General features: G+C 41.1%; 1 pseudogene across 1 annotated transcript; it reads right to left on the bottom strand.

Moving 5' to 3' along the window:
• Positions 1–4,419: 4,419 nt before the first annotated feature.
• LOC307106594 (peptidyl-prolyl cis-trans isomerase A-like) lies at positions 4,420–4,908 on the bottom strand (annotated as a pseudogene). The gene has a single exon. The product of its transcript is annotated as a peptidyl-prolyl cis-trans isomerase A-like (transcript).
• Positions 4,909–19,588: the final 14,680 nt, after the last annotated feature.

Raw genomic sequence — 19,588 nt, 5'->3', positions numbered from 1 at the left:
ATATAAAAAATCCAAATAAATAAGTTTGTATGAAAAGAAACTCCAGTTTTTTATTCTACTGCCGCGCTTTGTAAAATCTGGGGTATTTAAAAAATTAAATCCCGAGTAGAATAAAGGAATCGAGAAAAAGCAAGCGAGTGCAAAGGGCTAGAATCCCCATCCTCCATATCTGCTCACTCTGGATATCCAATTGGGTTCCTCATCTCCTACCACGTCCTTGGTGATGTCTGATCACCCGGGCCTGCCTTCAGCAAAAGTACTGTTAGGCTGGTTTGGCTGGAATCTCCCATCGCCCTGATGTTTTCTCTTAGTGATTTTGATCCTTCGATCCTCATTCTGCTCCTTGGCTATAAATTCCCATTTGTCCATGCTGCAGCATTTGTAATTGAGCCTGGTTCTATGCTGAACTCTCTTTCTCCTATTGAAATAGTTGTGAACAAAATTTGTTTGTGCCTCCTTGACTACTACTGCTCCACTCTGAAGACAAAGGACAGACTTACAAAGATTTTCCTAGCAGAATAAAAAAGCTGCACATAAGAATCTATTATAGGGAGGTTCAAAGGAGGTGGCTACTTCTCTGAATTCCTACCTCCTTTCCAATTTGATTTAGGCTATTGCTGAGCCTGGTAAGAGATAAAGGGACTGATTGCCTGTGGGTTATTATTAGCGACCACATTCATCACAATTTTCTGAAATTCAAAATGAACTTTAAGAAAAGGAATAACCCTGTTCTTCATGAGAGCAAGGAGACTGAGCTATAGAGATGTGCTGCACTTAGATAAAGGCCAGTTGTAAAGAGAATATGCATTGTTCAGAGGCTGCCTCTTTAAATAGAGGTGTTTCCATTGTACTTGTGAAGCAGTTTGAAAATAATTATATAAAGTAAATGTCTTCTTACTTTCCTTTTGCCTTCACTCATTTAATCAATTAAGAAATAATTATTTAATGATGACTACTAAGGTGCTGAGAAAACATAAAAACAATTTATAATACTTCACTACTTAAAATTTTCATAAACAGTTCTAAAGAAATATTTCTCATTAAATGCAAATAATAATAAAAATCCCAGGTTGCTTTCAGCCACTGGGGCTGCTATAGCAAAAATACTATAAACTGAGTGGCTTACAAGCAACACATATTTATTTCTCCCAATTCTGGAGGCAAGAAAGTTCAAGATCATGGTGCTGGCAGATACAGTGTCTGGTGAGAGTCTGCTTCCCCAGAGACGGCTGCCTTTTCACTGTGACCACACACGGCAGAAGGGAACAAGTTGGCTCTCCGGGGTCTCTTTTATAAGGACATTAACCCCAATTATGAGGATACATCCTCATGATTGAATCCTTTCCCAAAGACCCCCAGCTCCTAATATCATTATCTGTAAGGTTAGCAATTCAACATATGAATTTTGAGGGGACACAAACATCTGCACCATAGTACAGGGCAATCATTTCCCCACCAGTTGGTCAATGCACCACTTCTGGGTGGTTTTTGTTTTTAATCTAAGAAAAAGAAAATATTGAGAAAGTGCACATTTTAATGCAATGTACTTGTTGCTTGGCAGGGCCATTCTGCCTCTTGTTTTCGGTAAGGAAATACACAAATAAGTGCAAGGAATGCCTCCGGTATCCATTTACAGGTCTTGTGAGGGTAAACTGATATTAACATTTGTATAAGAGATATCAGTTATTTTTTGTTAGAAATTCCCCTTTCTAAATATAGCCCAAGGCATTTCTCTGTGAACTGTAAATGTATTCTCTTCAAAAGTATCTACATCTCAAGTTGGATAATCCATATTTGGTGCATATTAGAAATGTGGTAGAAAAATGAGTAACAGCAGGTGCTATTGCTATGCAGATACACACATAAAGAAGCAAAATTAATTGCAGCCTGTACATTAAAAAAAGACAATATACTTAATCATCTCTATTGCTTAATGTCAATTATTGAAAATCTATGAAGACAATGTCATATGTTAGAAATGTTAGTAAAGGGATTAGAAAACATCTCTGCATTTCAGAGTTATCCAGCATGGGATAGAGTTTATAATATTCCCTATACACTGGAGTTTTTCCAATTAATTTCTATACCTTTGAAATTTTTCACTGACATATGCTACACAATCTTTAGGTAATGATGGGGGGGGGGGGAAGTCCCCCCTCTATCCTTCTAAGGTTTTTATGGCTGGACTAATAATAAAAGGGACACGAGACCAGATCAGCAGGAAAATAACCAATTAATACAGGCACACAGGAGATTCTGTTACCCGAAATGATAAAACAGACAGCTTTTTATATTTTTTTAACATAAAACATAACAACACCAGCAAGCTTTTATACTTTTTAACAGAAAACATAACATTGTTTCTTTAAAGAAAATAAAACTATGAAGAAAAAGCAGGGCAAAGACACTTAGGTTGGGTATGCATTAGGAATTTGGACTTGGATAGTAAATTAGTCAAGAAGCAACAAGGTTTATTTTTATATAACACTAGAGGCCCAGCATGTGATTGAAATTGCGTGAGGAGGCACCCCGCAGGGGGCCGGGACCCGCGCCTGACCTGCATAGGACCTGCTGCTGCCTTGTGTCTGCTAGGGTGGGGGCAGGCGCTCCTGTGTGTTGTGTCTCCACTCTGGCCCGCCCTCAGCCCCAGCTTCCCCGAAGCCGCTGGGACTGGGGGCGGCATGCAGTCCCCTCCTGCCCATCTGCGTGCACAGCTCCTCCTGAGGGGTCGTGATGCAGCCTCCTCCTGAGCAGTTGTGATGCCTGGTTAATTAGCATATTCCCTGTTTATATATATATATATAGATATAGATATATATAGATATATAGATTTTGGCCTTGGTTTCCTCAGTTCTGGTGGTAAAGTCTCTCTCAGGCCTTTGTAGCAAGGAGGGCACCTTTCACTGAGGGATATTTAGTTCCTGCATGCAAAGAGACAAGGGAGGTCCATGTGCCCTTCTTGCACTGGTTGATGGTCAAGGTCAAATAACATAAATTCAAAGAAATTAGTATGCCATTTGGGAGCAGCCTGTCCTGGAACCCAACAGTAAATAGCCATATTTGAAATGATGAAACTAGTTTTATTAAACTTATAATTTTAGGATCCAAAATAAACCCGTCTGCCTATACCAAATTCTAAAGTTACTACTAATGAATTTAGGTCCAACTATCTCATGAGAAATTATTTGAACAGATTATATAGTAAGAAGAAAGATCATGAGTGATAGCTTGTCCTAAGATTAGTGGATACATTTTAAAAGACATACATTTTATCTATTATAAAATTTCTCTCTTGTGTCTACTAGTAAACACTTTCAGTTAAATTATAGAATAGAGCAATCTTGGGGTTTCATCTAAGCTATGGTTCATGAACCAGGTTGCTATTCCCAATACAAATAGTTCAGACTCAAGTAATTCTAAGAGTTATTTGAAATTTATTAGTGTCTGCAAAGATGGCTTAGAGACCATGGCCGGCCTTTTCAGGGATAGATGGGTGACTTTGTGGAAGCCCGGGGATTTTAATGGTCCTTAAAGAGAAAACATCTGAACCAAGTCAGAACTGATGCTGGCTTAAAGGCAAAAAGTCACCACATAGAGTTGACTCTGATGGCATGGTGGGCCATGTGATTTGAGTGGGTGCTTAAAGAGAAGCAGAGAAGAGAGAAAAGAGGAGTGTGGCACATGTTCACAAGCACTTGTTTGATGGCAGTTTATTCCTGGTTCTTTGCTATTGTGATCTCACTTTATACTAACAATAAACCTGTCATTTGTTACTTCAGTTAGTTTGAATGGGCTTATGTTCAAAGCATAAAGAAAAAGCATCTTGACTAGAAAAAGATTTTATATTTGGATAAGTGAGAAAATTGCAGTAAGATATTTCATGTGGAGAGACATAAATAAAAGACAGGTCCAGGGATATGGAAATTTGTAAAGCATGTTTGTGAATATGAGGGGCATGTATCTATAATGGAGATATTTCTTTTGTTGTTGTTTTTAGTTTTTATTTCATGACTAGAAGCCCGGTGTATGAAATTCATGCACGGGTAGGGTCCCTAGGCCTGGCCAGCGATCAGGGCCAGTTGGGGCCTTCATTCCCCAGCTGCAGGCTACCAGCCAGGGCTTTCCATCATTCCTCACCGCCCCCTCATGGTCAGCACATGTCATAATGAGCGGTGGAACTCCCGGTCAGTCGAACTCCTGAGGAGACAATTTGCATATTAGCCTTTTATTATATAGGATCATAACTTTAACTCTGCAATCCAGCTATACTGGGAAGGGGTAAAGAAGTTATGGAACCCAATGAACTGCAGCCAGAGCACAAAGAATATAGAACATTCCAAGCAGATGGGGGTGCAGGGGTGCTCTCCTGAGCTACAGAAGGAATAGTCTGGAATTAAGATAAAACACAAGTCAAATTTATTAGAGCTGTCCACAGTCAGCAGTGGTGATCTTCTTGCTGGTCTTGCCATTCCTGGGCCCCAGCACTCCATGGCTGCCACAATATGCATGCCTTCTGTCTCCTGGCCGAAGACCACAGTCCATCCACCCACTCAGCCTTGGCAGTGCAGGTGAAAAACTGGGGACCGTTTGTGCTGGGTCCAGCATTTGCCATGGACAAGACGCCAGGGCCTATATGTTTCAGGATGAAGTTCTCATCCTCAAATTTCTCCCCACTGAAGGACTTGCCGCCTGTGCCATCATGGCGTGTGAAGTCACCACCCTGGCACATAAATCCCGGAATAATTCTGTGAAAGCAGGAACCTTTATAACCAAATCCTTTCTCCCCAGTGCTCAGAGCACGGAAGTTTTCTGCTGTCTTTGGAACTTTGCCTACAAACAGCTTGAAGGAGACGAGGCCCAAGGGCTCGCTGTGGACAGTGATGTGAAGTACCCAGTGGGGTTCACCATGGTTGATCTCAGCGGGGGGGTTCCGGGGCGGCGGAGTCTGCAAAGCCTGGAAATGTTTCTATGGGGCAGTTTTTGACAATAAACTTACAAGTAAAGTTTGGAGACAGATTAATATCTTTGTATGCAAATTGGGTGTTTGTATTGGATTCCCACAAAGTAGATGTGTCTTCTAAGAGCTCTGAACCAGGTGAATAGCACCGTTAAATTACCTGATACTTGAAAAGAAGGGGCCAGAATTTTAGTTGAGCTGCCATATTAAGATTATCCAAAAATAAGTGCCAAGAAAAATGGAAAATATAACAATTGGAACAAATGGAAGCGAGGGCAGTTGCATTTTAGGTACACTGAAGTAGAAAAGTAGGCGAAAAGAGACAGATCACGGGAACAAGTGATTTTATTCAGCATGCACTTGAATTTTGTTCATATGTTCTTTAAAATGTAAAGGGTCAAAGAAATAGTCAATTCCAAGAGACTTTTCAGAACCTGGCAAGCTCTGTAATGGAAGGGAAATGAGAGGACGGATAGATCAAGTCTGAGTCGTTTCCTGGATTCAGCTGAAGCAGTTCCTATTTCACTTTTGTTTCTATGCTGAGGTTACACGTAACTTCTTTCAATGGTTCCATTAATTTAAAAAGTTTAAACAGTGCATATTTGTCCACATCATAGGGAGAAAATGAGGAAAACCAAGTTCCTCAGGTTAGGACAGAGCCTCTCTGGACTCTCGAGTCCTGTGTCCACTGCCCTTCTAGAGCCCTGACTTGAGGTTGGCTTCTGCTTCCCCGCGTTGCCTGTGTACAGGTGGCATCAAATGGCAATGGATGAACTGAATATTTGGTATTTGTAATTAGCATGGGGATTTATTCTTTTCCTCTTTTTCTTATATATGTAAAAGATGTTTATTGATAACATATTTCATTTGGCATAATTTTTTAAGTTCTCTGGGTAATGTTATTTGCTTTATCTTCATAAATGAGAAAAATAAGTTGGTAAATTAAATTTATACAGAACATTACTTGCTGAAGCATATAAGCTTTGCCAGGTTTTTGTGAGATATAAAGGAATAGCTTATTTTCGGTTCTCAACATCTAGGGTTTGGAGGTAATGATGAACTAATGATGGAAGGGCCATTTATTTATTTAGGTTTCACAGAAACACATTCAAGGGAAAATAAGAAACATTCCTCTTGTAAATGAAATATCAAAGGACTTTAAATGTCAGTTAATATGCTCACTTTCTGTTTTCCAGTTAGGTTGTCATGCATTGTGATCACAGCATATTTTCATTTGTTTTAGGAAATTAAATGCTGAAGAAAATGAGGAAGGGCAACAGAGCAAATTGCCTAATTTATTTTTAATACAGATGAAAATAATAGAGGAACATTAGATGAAAATTCCAGTGAACATAAAATTATGTTTGTGGGGGTTGGCAGTGATTAGAAGTTCTGTTTGCCTGTCCACCTGCTCAAAATTGTTACATCATTCAAGTCTAGCCATTTTTGAGACAGCTGGGGGTTTAATAACCACTTTTGCTTCAATTTTGAAGAATATTTTTTGGCAATTTTGGGTCAAGCTGTTTTTTTGCCCTTACCTGTTTTGGTGTTTTGATTTCCCAAATTATAACCAAGGCTGAGCTTATCAAATACTCTCCAGGTACAACCTGAATCTAGCTCTCCTGCATACAGCAATCTACATCAGTCTGCTCAAATCTTGACACTGCTCCTGGCTTATGTTCCCACTGAGGAATGGGAAGAGTATTGCCACCGTGATATCCCCTCTACATGGGTTCAGATTAAGTTCTCAAACTCTTCTATATAAAAACAAAACAAAAACAGTACCATAATATTGTTTCTCTGTCTTTCTCTACATACTAATTTTGAGAAATAATTATATAGAGAACTAGAGGCCTGCTGCACGAAAATTCATTCACTCAGGGGTGGGAGGTCCCTCAACCTGGCCTGTGCCCTCTCCCAGTCTGGGACTCCTCGGGGGATGTCCACCTGCCAGCTTATGCTCACTCCCTGGGGGACTGGGACTAAGCTGGCAATCAGACATCCCTCTGGCAGCCTGGGAGCCCTTGGGGGATGTCAGTTGGACATCGTTTGCATTGCCGAGGAGGCGGGAGAGGCTCCCGCCACTGCTGCTGCACTTGCAGCCATCAGCCCGGCTTGTGGCTGAGCAGAGCTCCCCCTGGGTGGTCAGTGCTGGTCATAGCGACCAGTCATTCCCGGTTGTTTCACCTTTAGGGTCAATTTGCATATTACCCTTTTATTTATAGAATGTTGTTGTTACTTAATTTTTATGTGTAAAACTTATTCCTAGGTCAGGAATCATTCCTCACTTCACATTTGCTATTTTCCTCTTAGATACCCCTCCAGTAGGTGACAAGGTGCTTAACTGTGACAGATAGTCATTGCTTGGCGCCATGTACTCAAGGAGTGCATTCATGCTTAGGCCTTCAGAGTTATTAAGTTAAAACAAGGCCCTTAGCGTGGCCTTAATTCAACCTGACTGGTGAGAACTTCAGAACTCTGGGCACAGAATGATTCTGCCAGAACCTCTGCACTGAGTGAGATTCCACCAAACTCTAACCTGGCTTTTCTAGCAGCACAAGGCTACGTCCCTTGAATAACACCAGCCCCCATTTAAAAATCTGCCTGAGAAACTAACTCAAAGCTGCCAGGAAAACTTATTTACTGTTTGTTCCAGTCAATACCTGAGGCTAATCCTGAATTCACAATAGTAAATGCTCTAAGAACCCTTTCTTATTCTGCCCCTTAGAGTTTATGTGTAACTCCGACAACTCAGGAGTGTCTTTCTCAGGAACCTGAACATCATTCCTTGAAATGTGATCATCAGAAATGATAGGGCCTCAGTCTCCCAGTTTCCATGGGAGGGCAGGATACAATCCTAACTTCCATATTTGCCATAGTAGGTCCAGCTGCCCCAATTTAATTTACATTGACCAAGCCTTTGTAATTATTTACTTGAGTCCCTACTCTCTCCTCCTACATCCTTATTCTCCCTTTAAAAACCCAGTAACCTCTGGGCAAACCAGAATGGATCTCAGTTCTTTCCCCCACTCTCAGTAGTTACTGAATAAAATCTGGTTTCGCTCATTTAATGTCTGGCTTTATTTATCTTTGACACTGGTGTCCTTTAAGAAGAATGAATATCAACATATAAGAACACTGGGAATGATGTGCACATCTACAAGCCAAGGAGAGAGTTTTCAGAAGAAACCAAGTCTTCTGACACTTTGATTTTGGACTTTGAGACTCCAACGCTGTGATAAGTATCTGTTGTTTAAGCCACCCAGTCTATGGTATTTTGTTATGTCAGCCCTAGTAAACTAACACAGGCCTCAAAGCCTATATTTAAACATTTTAAATATTAAACAAAAAGACCTGTTAAAGAATAATATCCCATCTTCCTACCTTGTCACATATGTTTTCATAACAAACTAGACTGGATATGAATTTAGCATGACTGGATTCCTCAGAGTTCTGCCTTGGAATGTGGCTATAAGGGAAGAGAAAGCCCTTGCCCTAGGCCAAACCTAGGCTGTCTCTTTCTCTTCCATCACCTATCTTCATCTCACACTTTATGTGCAGGCTTTGAGTACATGACACACAAATAGCCAGTACTTAGTCCACCCTGACACCTAGGAGCATGACCACTGTCCCCATGAAGATGGAATTGAGGCTGAGGCCCAATGTGAGGCCCAGATACACAGCAGGGCCATTTGAGCAGGAAACTCAGGGTCCTAAGTATGCAAGCCCTGTGCTAGAAGAGGAGTCATACACTCCAGACAAACACATCCACTTTGCCCTGTGAACTCCTCACTCTGTATGACATGGTGCTGTCAGAAAAGGATACGAGTAGAACCTCTCAGAGGAAGCCCGACAGCAAGGACTTCCCTGGTCAGCATGGGGAGAAAGATCTGCAGATTCCCCTTCTTTACGCTTGTAAAATGCTTCTCAGAATATTAAAAATTCATTGTTGTATATGTGGCTTCTGGACATGGATACACTGGGAGCATTTTATTGCAGTGATACAATTCTGAAAAACACAATACAGAAATTATTATTTATATCTGCAGTTCCCTTTTCTTATTCTGCTCTCAAATGCTAGAAGATGTTGGAAGAATATTTTATGAGAAATTTTATCAGGTCAAGAGAAGAAACTAAAGATACAAATATCAGGATTTTTCTCAAAAACTGTTCAAATCTAGATCTCCCATGCCCCCCTCTCCAGAATGAGATTTCACAGTAAAAAACAAAGTTCATAGGCTCAGAGCTTCCATCTATAACAATAAAAGCATAATATGCTAATTAGACTGGACAGCCAAATGACCTTCCAGACGTCATTCTGGACATCCTTCCTGACAAAGCCCTGGCGGTGGGGGCCAAGGTAGAGGTGGTTAGGGGTGATCAGGCTGGCAGGCGAGCAGTTAGGGACAATCAGGCAGGAAGAGTGGTTAGGGGAGATCAAGCAGGTAGGCAGAGTGGTTAGGGGAGATCAAGCAGGCAGGCGAGTGGTTAGTGGTGATCAGGCAGGCAGCCAGAGTGGTTAAGGGCAATGAGGCAGGCATGCAGAGTGGTTAAGGGTGGTCATGCAGGCAAACAGGTGAGTGGTTAGGAGCCTGCAGTCCTGGATTGCGAGAGGGTGCAGGCTGGGCTGAGGGACCCCCCCATGCATGAATTTTGTGCACCAGGCCTCTAGTTCTTAAATATGAGCAGACAACCAAGGATTACCATACACCAGAAAAAGGACCTTAAAAAAAAGATGGAGGTAAAAATAAAAAGAAACTCAATAAAACAACAAACTTAGAGGAAACATGAGACATAAAAAAAAAACTAGAAAACAAACAAAAAATTTTAAAAATATGTTGATATTCTTAGATAGAGTGTAATTTTTTACATTCATGAAACATACTTAGGAATATATATATGTTTTTTATTTGTTTTTTTCTAGATATAGAATACAAAAGAAAGTGCTGAACATGTGCAAATGTAAAAGCAAAAATAAAAATCTTAATATAAAGACTGAAGAAATACAGAAACTAGGTTAAAATAACAAAAACACAGAAAATAGGTAAGTATAAGCCAGTTCTAGGAGATCCAAAAACCAAATAACAGTTCCAGAAAGATGACAGGAGAGAGAGAAAGAGAGAGAGGGGAGAGAGAGAGAGAGAGAGAGAGAGAGAGAGAGAGAGAAAGAGAGAGAGAGAGAGAAGAGAGTGATAGAGAAGAGAGAGATAGACAGAGAGAAAGATTATCAACAACAAATAATGAATCTTTCAAAATATGCATGTTGCACTGCTTTTTTTCTGCATATTTTTATTCAATAATAATTTAGAATGTTCAACTTGGTGCTTATGTAAATATTTATGTATACACAATTGATTCTTATAATCATCTTATATAATAAAAAGCTAATATGCAAATAGACCGAACGGCGGAACAACCAGTCCCAAACAACCAGTCGCTATGATGTGTGTTGACCACCAGGGGGCATGTGTGGAACATGGTGGGAGTTGGCCACGGCGATATGGTGGAGCAGGTGAGTGGGGGTGCCAGATCAAGGGGGAGCACTGGTTGCTGTCATCAGGGTGAGCCTCTGGTGGTTACTGAAAATTCTTTGCTCCCATGCACCATGGTCCCTCTCGACACTCGCACCTGCTGCCAGAGCCAGCCCCGTTCACACCCACTGCCGGCGTCAGAGCCACTGCTTGCACCCACTGCCAGCACCAGCCCTGATCACACCCTCAGCCGGAGCTAGAGCCGCTGCTCCCACCCACTGCCAGTGCCTGGTGCCAGTTCCAATCACTCGGCGCCATCAGTGGTTGCGTATGGCAGCTACCGGCCTAATCTCCCCTGAGAGCTTCTCCACCTTCCCCTGCTCCTGAGGGGCAATCAGGGCAGCAGCCACCACTCACACCTGCTGATGGCGCTGGCCCCAATCACTCCGCGCCATCAGCTGGTGTGAGTGGGAGCGGCGGCGGCAGCAGGAGCATGGCTACCAGCAGACAGGGGACCGGGGCCATGGCAGGAGGGGGTGGGCGGGGGTGAGGAAGATGGGCCGAGACCCGCCCCTGTGCCCACCTCAACCTCATAGCCCACAGTTCCTTTCAAGTGCACGAATTCGTGCACTGGGCCCCTAGTTTTTATATATGACATCTTTGTTTCAATTTCACTTTCAAATAAAATTTTGCTAATTTATATAAAAGTAATTCATTTCTACATATTGATCTTTTATCAAGTGATTTTTTTTTTTAATTTACTGATTAGTTTGAATAGTTGGTTTAATTGTTTTGGAGTGTTTAGTTAACAGATTATGTCATATGCAAATAAAAGTAGCTTTACTTCTTTCTAACATTTTGTACCTAATATTTATTTATCTTGCTCTATTATATAGGTAACCTTTCCAGTGTAAGGAAAAAAAAAGATCATAATAGATATCCTTATTTTAAGCACAGATTTAAACATTTCAACATTAAAAATATAGAAGCCATAGTTTTCCTTTATTTTAGATACTCTTTATAAGATTAAGAATGAGATTTTAATCAAGTATGGGTAAAGTGTTATATGCTCTCTCTGTACCTATGTAAAGGGATAGATAAAAATAGAAAGATAGCTAGAAAGATAATAGACAGATACATAGATAGATAGATAGATAGATAGATAGATAGATAGATAGACAGATAGATAGAAAGATAGACAGACAGACAGACAGACAGACAGACAGACAGACAGACAGATAGATAGATAGATAGATAGATAGATAGATAGATGATAGATAATTTAGATAGATAATAGATGGAATAAACTTCATTTAACCAGATGCATTATCCTTCTCAAAAATCATCGTATTGAATTTTACTTTATTTTATTTTGTCTAAGAATTTGAAATGGACTTGTAATTTGCTTTTCTTGGAATACCCTTTGCAGGCTTTAGTGGCAGGATTATGTTTACTTCAAAAATAAGTTGGGAGGTGTTCTCTCTCTACTTTCTAAAACTTTTTGAAGATTTGTATTATTTAAAACTTAAATATTTGAAAGTATTCAACTGTGCAGCCATATATGCCCAAGGTTTTCCTTGTGGGGAGATTTTAAATTATTGACTACATTTATTCAATATATTATTCATTTTTTTGTTTCTGTTTAGGTCAGTTTTGATAGACAAAAGTGTGTTTTGAAAGAAATTCATTCACTTTATCTAGGTTGACAAACTTATTGATACTGTTATTCATACCATCATCTTATGTATTTTAGTCTGCAGAATTTTTGCTGATACTTGATTTTATATTTTCTTATATATTTTATATTGGTAATTAATGTTCTCTCTCTTGATCAAATTTACTATGGGCATATCAATTTTATTAATTTGATATTCTCAGTATCACAAAAGTACAAATGTCCATATATCTCACAAATTTTAAACATTTTCTCATTGTTAAGATATAGGAATGTGTGAATGTGGAATATTACAGTAGCCATTTTAGGCCATTATAAAGTTCCTTCTATTACAGGCATCCAACATAGAAATATAACATTTACATTTAGTTTCATAGAACCAAACAACAAAGTTCTAAAGAAGAGTATTAATGTTCATTTCTAATTGGAAGGTTAAGAACCATAGAGTAAGCAATACTTCTGCTTACAGTGGATACCAATGTGTGTTAATACCACATGCATTGAATGGAACTAAACTTAGTATAGTAGTCCACCCTTATTTGCACTTTTTATTGTCAGAAAATATTAAATGAAAAATTCCAGAAATAAACAATTAGTAAGTTTTAAATTGTACTGTGTTCTGAGTAGCATGATCAAACCTTGTAGACATCCGTCCCCATCCTGTGCAGGGTGTGAATCACCCCTTTTGTGAGAGTACCCACATTTTAGATCCTATCCACCCATTAGTCTCTTAGTAGCCATCTCAGTTATCTTATCAGCTGCCACGCATTAAGTGTTTGTGTTTAAGCAATCCTTATTTTACTTAATGGCCCCAAAGCACAAGAGTAGTGATGTTGACAATTTAGTTATGCCAAAGTCATGGCTCAATAATCCAGGATCACCCAAAGTAGATGATCGTCTTTCTTATGTATGGTCAAAAGGTCAATAGTAGCCAAACACTATGTCACATGTCTGTATTATTCACCTCACTTCATTTCAACAGAGGCATTTTATCATCTCCCATCATCACAAGGAAAGGAGAGTAGGGTAAATAAGATATTCTGAGAAAGACCACGCCTATGTAATTTACTATTGTATATTGTTGTATTGTTCTCTTGTCTAATTTTATTATTGGCTATTATTGTTAATATTTATTGTGCCTAATATATAAATTAAATTTTATAATAGGTGTGTATAGGAAAAAAACATATATGTAGACTTTGGTATCACCCATGGTTTGGGGCATTCCCGGGGGTCTAGGAACATATCCCCATGGATAAGAGGGACCCGCTGTAAATGAAAGCGATTTTGACTTATTTCTATAGCCAGTGCAAATATTTTCCTTATTTTGAGAGGAAGGAGAACAGGGCAATATGTTGATATTGATACATGTAGTTGCAAAGTAGAAGTCTCTGCAGCTTTGGAATGATTCCCAACAGAATCCATAAATTATGTAGTTAAGAGAAAAAACAAATAATAAATCTGTGTTCTTAATTTCTGTAGATTACTAATTTGGTTGTTTTTATATCTTAAATTTTCTTCTCTAGGACATTAATTGAAATAATATATCTCAGGTATTTTAGAAATTTAATTTATTATATGTAAATAAATATTTTTGTCAGGTTTGAGTTTCTAAAACTTAGAAAAAACTATGAATAACAGATACTGTTATATTTTTCTAAATTTGGAAACTAGCCCAAATGATCAGTATAAGGCAGAGTAAATAAATAAAAAAATAAAAAAACAGAAAAAACAGCAACAACAAAAACCAAACTGTTATTGAGTTAGCAGGAATTTTTAGGAATAACAATGCATTGCAAAATTATAATGTACTCAGTAGCAATTGTTGTAACCATATGTAAGAAGATTCATTTAAAATGTTCTCACAATGATTTTTAAATAGCAACACATCCCAGTGGTTCTTTCCTTTGTAGATCTAGACCTCTCTATGTAAGATACAACTTTTAATTGTTTCCTATAGAGAGATTATTCATTAGTCAGATCTCAATTCAGTAAGTGAAAGTGAATATTTATAAGTTATTATAAACAATGTTCTATTTCTATAATTATGAATTCATGGTCTATGGCTTACCATAAATTCTAAGAATCCTAAAACACTGAGAGGTAGGGGTTGAAGGGAGACAGAGAATTAGAGAAAGATAGAATAAGTGTGAGAAAAAGGAAAAGGGAAAAGGGGAAATAAGAAAAGAAAGGAAGACAAAGAAAGAATAAAAACAATAGAGAATATTTCAATTGGGGTGGAATAAGACTAACACAATATTGACAATCAGCTGATGACTTTTTAAAACCTCAAACTGGAGTGTCATTTTTAATTTAATGCATCATCCTCACTCCTATGTATATTAAAGGTTCTATTAACAGGCAATGTGAATTTTGAGTCATAGCCCTATAAAGATCAAGTTTAAAATCACACTAATGATCCAAGACTTAGCCAAAATTTTCTTGAATCAATTTATATTTTATCTATATTAGTTGAATTAATATTTTGCAGTCTATATTTGTCTCTTATCACAATTTATCAACTCAACCCAAGATACTACGCTTTAAAAATCAATTTCCATTACTATGGCACTATCTTAGTCTTCTTATTCCTCCAGTCACTAATAATAGAGATTTCATTGTATTATAAAAATACTGCTCCATTTTCTTCTGATGCTAGATATGAAAGAAAATCTAGAAAAAAGTAGTTTCCTCAAAATTGACATGTTCATAAATTTTTTGAGTAGAGAGAATTGTCATGTATATATAACAAGAGTATTAACTATATTTAGAAAACTTGAAAGTATTATCTGCTAAGAATATTTTCAAATGGCTAGAAAATATATGAATGCTAGATATGTAAGCTCAGCACATGCATTCTACAAGTTTCTACTTTTGCAGATGGGAAAGGTGGGTAAGCCTTTCAATGGCTTCTGGAAATATTTGAATCTCAAAATAAACATCTTAGTACAAAAATATGAAAAATGTTAATTAGAAATGAATGGTTAATTAAATGTCTACAAAAGATAGCAGTGTTCCAACTTAAAACTCTTTTATTTATTTACTAGCCAGATTTTGACATTATTATTTTTATTAATGCACAAAGAAATAAGCAATATTGATTTTATTAATAGCCAAATAAAAATGACATAAACAAATTTAACTGGAATTTTATGTTATCATGAATGATTCAATATGATCTCTAGAATTATGTTATGTCACCAGTCATCCTCCACCTACAATTGTGCCATCTCTTCCTATCAGGAGATAATTTTTGTTGTTGTTGTTAAAAGAAGAAATAGTAAAATATTTTGGGGATTTGCACAAGAAATATCCTAAGTAAAAACTTTGAAAATAGGAAATGTAAAACTAATCTATAGTGGCAAGAAGTAGAGATTGGTTAAAAAGAGGCATAGAGGAAGGTTGGAAGTATTGGAAATATTATATATCTTAATTTTTGTGTGAGTATATAGTATACACACTTGTCAAAACTCACTAACTATACCATAAAGTGGGTACAGTTAATTTCATGTATATTTCAATACAATTGATAATATTAGAAGAGAACTTAAAGAAAAAGTTAAGCTAGGGAAGACACCCCTAAAATATCCCTGTCCTCAAGTCAGTTACGTATTAAAAAAGCCATCAGTGCCTCCGGCCTCACAACACTCTCTGCATTGTGCCTCAGACTCCATCTCCTGTCATGCACCTACACAAACTCCGTGTTCTATAGTGCAAACTCTTTCCCTCTCCCTAAAATATACCTTCTTCATTCCTACCTTTTCCTTCTTCATGGCATTCCCTCACCTCTGGCTAAAATCCTCGGTACTTAGCCAGTAAACACCCGTTCATCATGTTCTCTTATCTGAAACTTCTGTCCCATGAAACTCCTCGGATGCTCCTCATATTTAAGATTTCATCTCCATTGGTCTTTTATATATAACTAGGAGCCCGTTGCACGAAGTTTCGTGCAATAGACTTTTCCTTCACCTGGCTGCCGGCACCAGTTTTCCGCCAGCAGCAGTTTTCCTCTGGCCACCCGCTGATCAGAGCTCCTCCCGCCAGCACAATTGGCCACCTCGAGAGGAACTCCGATCAGGAGGTGCTCCGATCGGGCGGGTGGCCAGAGGAAAACTGCTGCTGGCGGAAAACTGGTGCCGGCAGCCACGCAATCGGCCACCCCGAGTTCCGCCACCAGCGTCTTCTGCCGGCCCCGTGGGTCCTTCCGCAGCGCTGGCCTCAGCAGCGCTGGCCGTTTAGGCCGGCGGGAGGAGCAGGGGTCCGGGACTCGCGAGTCCCCGCCCGCTGCTCCTACCGCTAGCCAATCGGCCACCCTGAGTCCCGCCCCCCGCGCCTCCAGCCGGCCCAATCGTGGGCATAGCGGAGTGATGCAATTTGCATATTACCTTTTTATTATGTAGGAAGGCTTCTAATGCATGCTTCATTATCCTACCTGGACTATAACCTCCCTTATCTCAAGTAGCTCATTTTACAACTATCAGATTTTCTATTATGTTTGGATCTGATAGGTGCTCACTCATTATCTGTTGATTGAGAACCTACAAGCTATAAAAGCTTTACATTGCATGGAAATAAAAGATGTCAAGGAGCCAAAGACATATTGTTTCTACTTTTACTGATGGGAAAGGTAGGTAACTATAATTAGGAAGGAAAGAGAAATATAATGAATCAATTTGCTAGCAAATAATAACACATGAAGAATAGTAGGCTTTCCTTTTCTCATATAGTTCATGGAATGATATAGATGAAGAATGATGGAGAAAGATATAAAAATATTGTAATTACAGTTGCCTCCAATTACATCATATTAATTTAGAAACCTTGGCAACTATGCTCCACAGCAGACAGAAAATGATGGATGTGGCAAATTACTGCTTCCTATAGCAATGTGTTTTGTTTTTTTCTTAAATTGATTCTTATCAATGGACAAAGCAGGAACAGCAAATTAGTGTCACTGAAGTGAAACCTTTCCACTTTAATTATATCAGGTAAAATGATAAAATCAAAGCCAATTATTTTCTAAACACAATGTATAACTTTCAAGAAATTGGATAGAAAAATAATTTTGGCAAACAAGCCGGTTATACACATCTAATAATAGAGTAATATGCAAATTAACCATCACTCCGCGACAAAATGGCGGCGCCCATGGCCACAAGATGGCGGCGCCCAGTGCTCTCAGGCCCACCGAAGTCCCCCAGTCCCAGAGAGGGCTACCGCTGAGAGCAGGCAGCATGCGACCGGGGCTGTTGGCCTGGGAGGGTCCCGAATACCCCTGGCTGATCTGCTCCCAGCCTCGGCCCTGGCTGTTGGCCTGGAGGGCTGCCGACGCTTCCTCCTGGCCACCCCCACATCACTCCCAGCCGCGACCTGGCAGTAGCCTGGGAGACTGCGAACAACCCCCTTGTGATCTGCTCCCAGCCGAGAGCCAGGCAGTGGGCTGGGAGAAGGAAACCCCTGCCCCGTGTGATCTTCGACTTGGGTAGTGGCCTGGGAGATGGCGCACACCCCGCCCCGCGTGATCTCCCAGCCAGCCGCGACCCGGGCAGTGGCCTGGGAGACGGCGCGCACCCCTCCCCCACCCCCCGCGTGATCTCCCAGCCAGCCACAACCCGGGCAGTGGCCTGGGAGACGGTGTGCACACCCCCCCCCCCCGTGTGACCTCCCAGCCAGCCGCGACCCGGGCAGTGGCCTGGAAGACGGCGCGCACACCCCCCCCCCGCGTGATCTCCCAGCCGCGACCTGGGCAGTGGCCTGGGAGACGGCGCGCACACCCCCCCGCATGATCTCCCAGCCGCGACCCGGGCAGTGGCCTGGGAGACGGCGCGCACACCCCGCCCCGCGTGATCTCCCAGCCAGCCGCGACCCAGGCAGTGGCCTGGGAGATGGCGCACACACACCCCGCGTGATCTCCCAGCCGCGACCTGGGCAGTGGCCTGGGATATGACGCGCACCCCCAGCATGATCTGCTTCCAGCCTGAGACCCGGGCAGTGGCCTGGGAGAAGGCGCACACACCCATCCCCCATCCCACCCCACCCCCCACTCCCCTGCGTGATATTCTCCCAGCCACAACCTGGGTAGTGGCCTGGGAGGCCGCGCGTACCTTCCCCTACCTCCCCCCCCCCCCACAATCTGCACTCAGCTGTGACCGGGGCATTGGCTTGGGAGGCTGCACGCACCTCCTCCCCCTCCCCTCCTTCCCCCCAATCTGCTCCCAGCCTCGACCGGGGCAGTGGCCTGGGAGAAGTCACACATCCCCCGGCGTGATCTTCTCCCAGCTGCAACCTGGGCAGTGGCCTGGGAGACAGCGCAAACCCCCTGGCGTGATCTCCCAGCCATGACATGGGCAGTGGCCTGGGAGATGGCACGCACCCCGGGCGTGATCTGCTCCCAGCTGCGACCCAGGCAGTGGCCTGGGAGAAGGCACACAACCCGGGCGGATCTGCTTCCAGCTGAGACCCCGGCAGTGGCCTGGGAGATGGCACACACCCCCACATGATCTGCTCCCAGCTGAGACCTAGGTCCCAGCTGGGAGCAGATCGTGGGGTGGGGGGAGGTGCACAGTCTCCCAGGCCACTGCCCAGGTCCTGGCTGGGAGCAGGGGAGCGCATTTGGGGGTGACCGGGCTTTCAGGGGAGGGCAGTTAGGGATGATCAGGCTGGCAGGGGAACACTTAGGTATAGATCAGGCTGGCAGGGGAGTGGTTAGGGGGTGATCAGGCTGGCAGGCAGAAGCAGTTAGGGGTAATCAGGCAGGCAGGTGAGTAGTTGGGAGCCAGCAGTCCCGGATTGTGAAAGGGATGTCCGACTGCCTGTTTTTAAACAGGCAGTCGGACATCCCCCGAGGGGTCCCAGATTGGAGAGGGTGCAGGTTGAGCTGAGGGACACCCCCCACCAGTGCATGAATTTCATGCACCGGGCCTCTAGTTGGAGGATAAAAGCCATGAGAAATAATGTATTTAAAGAAGGTACACTATTTGGAATAGTCTTTATTCTCATATATATTTTTTATTTTGAAGAAAATTTGCATTAAATAATTGTCAATTAATATTTGCAGAATACCTACTGTTTTACTGTGTGAGGTCTTGTGTGGTTGAGTTATAAACTTGACACAGCTCCTTCCTTTAAATAAAGTTAGTGGGTGATTTTAAAAAAAGAAATTAGAAATTTTAATAGAAGGAGGTAGAGTCCAATGGTCCAAGCAAGTACAGTGATATGGAAGCAGATAGACGAGGCTGGAGTGTCAGTAGGTAAAATAGGAAAGGTGTTCCCAATGGAAAAAGAAGACAGGACTGGCAGACAGAACATATGTGCACAAGAGTAGAGTAATGTAATATCGTGTTTATTCATAAGACTTTATTTTTATTATTTTAATTAAAATATTTTTTATTGATTTTTAGAGAGAAAAAGGGAGAGGGAGAGAGAAAGGAACATCAATGTGAGAGCGACGCATCGATTGGCTGCCTTCTACATGCACCCTACCAG

This window comes from Cnephaeus nilssonii (genome assembly GCF_951640355.1).
Source record: "Cnephaeus nilssonii genome assembly, chromosome: 10".
Taxonomy (NCBI): domain Eukaryota; kingdom Metazoa; phylum Chordata; class Mammalia; order Chiroptera; family Vespertilionidae; genus Cnephaeus; species Cnephaeus nilssonii.
This window is presented reverse-complemented; position numbering and strand designations above follow the sequence as displayed.